Here is a 3,398-nt window from a genome sequence, read left to right on the forward strand (position 1 = left end):
CACATGTTTACTCCTGAACTTATTTAGGCTTGCCATAACAAAGAGTTGAATTCTTATTGACTCAAGACATTTCAGCTTTTCATTTTTAATTAATTTGTAAACATTTCTAAAAACATAATTCCACTTTGGCATTATGGGGTATTGTGTGTAGATCAGTGACACAATATCTCAATTTAATCAATTAGAAATTCAGGCTGTGGAAAAAGTCAAGGGGTGTGAATACTTTCTGAAGGCACTGTAGCTCTAAACAAACCTGACTTTAATATTGCTTAATAGGCTTACACCTTCAATGATACATAGATAGAACCTTCCTGAACCACATTCACTTCACACTACACCCAGAAAACCATTACAGGAGACATGCCTGGGGTTCTGTATGTTTGGGGCTATTTAATTCAGGAGAACTACCGGTATTCGACATGGGATCCTCCAATTCGGACCCATCCAAATTCGTACCATCCGCCTTGGGATCATCTGACTTGGGACCCTCCAACTTGGCTCTCTTATTCACCATCATCATCCTTTGTGACCTATCCCTCCTTCAGTCACAGGTCTCCTCGTAGGGACACATCCTGCACTTCCAGGCCTCCTCCACTTCCAGTCCCTGGGGCACCCTCTTGCCCCTCCAGTAGGCCAGGTAGCCTTTGATATTAGCCCTAAGCTGGGCTTCCTCAAACACTACCTCCCTGGTGCCAATGAGCTTTCCGGAGCTCTGGTGGCTATACTCCAGGCGTAGCTTGTCGATAGCATAGAGGTTAGAACAGGTAAGGACGACCAGTAGGTGGTCCAGGAGCTCTCTGAACGTGACTGCCTGGAGGCCCAGTGTCTGGGTGTGGGTCTGGAGGTCTGATCCAAGGACCTGATTAGGATTCAGCTGAAGGTTGTGGAGGAGATGGTCCCTCTTCACAGAACCCTTGACCATGGAGTCAAACAAGAGCTTGTACATACCCACCTGAGAGACAGTGAGAGAGAGACACAGCGAGAGAGAGACAGTGAGAGAGAGACAGTGAGAGAGAGACAGCGAGAGAGAGAGTGAGAGACAGTGAGAGAGAGACAGCGAGAGAGAGACAGCGAGAGAGAGAGAGTGAGAGACAGTGAGAGAGAGACAGCGAGAGAGAGAGAGTGAGAGACAGGTCATAGAGAGAGAGATGGCTCAAAGAAATAGATCATATAGATAGGGGTCAGATTCCACATGGAGAAATAAAGGAGGGCTCAGAGAGAGGTTAGAAAGAAAGGTCAGAGACCAGAAAGTGAGGGGAGACTTAAGAGAAAGATCAGAGAGGTCAGAGAGAAAGATAAGAGAGTGTCTGACTGTCTGTAGTGTACCTGTAGAGAGTGTCCCTTGGTCTGGGCTGGGCGGGGCAGAGAGTTGTGACTGTGGGTCTTCAGTTCACTCAGGACCAGTTCCCCAGAGTCACTACGATGCAGCTCATCAATCACACCCATGAAGAACATCCCTTCCAACACACCAAACACTGGGAACTCCCGCACAAGCTGTCCTGGGACACACACACAACTCTGTGATGGCGGTCTCCAGTGGTAATGTTATTTTACATTTCCCTCTTTAGAGCGCTCAAGATTGGGCCGATAGTCAGGAATTCTGAAAAAACATGGATATGTAATGTAACCTAAGCATCCCCAGCTTCCAATTGGCTCATTCATCCCCCCTCCTCTCCCCTGTAACTATTCCCCAGGTCGTTGCTGTAAATGAGAATGTGTTCTCAGTCAACTTACCTGGTAAAATAAGGGATAAATAAATAAAAGTAATGTACCACCATACCTGCCTCTAAAGCTGGGACCATCTGTAGCATGTTGATGAGCTTCAGAGCCTCCCTGTCCTCACTGGTGACAGCAGCCACACTCACAACATCTGGTTTCACCTCCAGTTCTAGACACAGAGATACAAGGTCAGGACATGGGTAATAACTAGTTACCTCCATAACATCCATAAGGAAAGCAAAGATCAACGATAGCATAAATCCCTGTGGATGAATGTGTATGTTACAAAATTACTAACATTAAAGTATTATATGTGCCAATGCTCTTCCCCTAGGCCTACCTCTATGTGCCAATGCATTGGCTCATGAGGTAGGCCTAGTTCAGTATGGTTATGGTAATATAACCTTATTTTCTAATCTAGGGCACATTAGTCGTATGGGAGGAGATATGGAATCACATCATAAACGCAACGTGTTGCTTACCTCTGGCGAGATGAATACTGGCCACACTTGTCACTTATGCATCTCCATCAACCTTACTTTAGGCTTTAAGAACCCATAGGCCATTTTGATCTCACACCAAGACTGCTCACATAGCTGTGTAACGCTGAGGTGACGTTTAAGGAATCTCTCCATTGGGCTCTGGTTGGGGACAGACAACGCAGTGCTTCTGTTCTTCACCCTCTCCAACAGGGGAGCGAGGTTAGGCCTGACACACACACACACACAATGCTTTATTGATGACCAAAAGCATAGGCTGACAAGGAAACTGTTTACTGTTTTCTGGGGTTGAACTGTGCATGCTTGAATGGACTTACCATTTATTAAGAAGGTAATCGATCCTTTCCTCTGTCATTTCAAGGGACTGACCATCATCACCAACATCCCCACGAGAGTCGGACTGGGTCGGTCAACAATACCGGGAGTCGGGCTGGACCGGTCAGGAGGGGCTAGTGTAGGTCACATGAAAGAGATGTAGAAATTGCACCCTTGTGAAGTAAGAGGTGTTAAAGGCCTAGTGCAGTCAAAATTCTGTTTTACCTCTGTTTTGTATCATATTGTACAACAGCTGATGAAACTAACACTGTGAAAGTATGAAAAAATGTGATTTGTGTTATTTCCTGATAGTTGCTGGTTGAAAATACAATCTACACAGGACCTTCTAATCAGCCTGCTTGCATAGGCAGGTGTTTCGGCTTGTCTGGTGACATCACCAGGCGGTAAATTGGTTAATAGACCAATAGAGTTCCATGTGACAGGCAATATGTATGTATTATGTGTATTATGAGGGAGGAGTTGTTGTTGTGGGTAGGGCTGTTAAGGTGACCGTATTACCGTCACAGCAGTCATGACGGCAGTCAAATTCCATGTGACCGTTTAGTAATTGAAAATCTAATCAAACACTTCATGAGAGCATGAACTCATGTTACGCAACATTTATATAGGCTATGCAATTGCGTGAGAAAGAGTGATGGCCTCTATTTAAAAGAGGAGGATCCCATCAGCTTTCTATAGGCTTGGCCTACCACAACTTTCCTAATATTAAGCACATTGCTTCTCTTTACAACAGGGGTATAGCCTACCTGGCTGACATGAAAATGAACCACGGGAAAAGCATCCTCCATGTGTATTTTAAGTGCATAAACAACATTTATTTTTTTATGCTGCCCCTATTTCGAG

At 45.1% G+C, this 3,398-nt stretch overlaps 1 pseudogene; it reads right to left on the reverse strand.

The window, feature by feature from the left end:
- Positions 1 to 327: 327 nt before the first annotated feature.
- Positions 328 to 2,603, reverse strand: LOC121578877 (annotated as a pseudogene).
- Between the last annotated feature and the right edge of the window lie 795 nt (positions 2,604 to 3,398).

Source organism: Coregonus clupeaformis, chromosome 13 (genome assembly GCF_020615455.1).
Source record: "Coregonus clupeaformis isolate EN_2021a chromosome 13, ASM2061545v1, whole genome shotgun sequence".
In the NCBI taxonomy this organism is placed as follows: domain Eukaryota; kingdom Metazoa; phylum Chordata; class Actinopteri; order Salmoniformes; family Salmonidae; genus Coregonus; species Coregonus clupeaformis.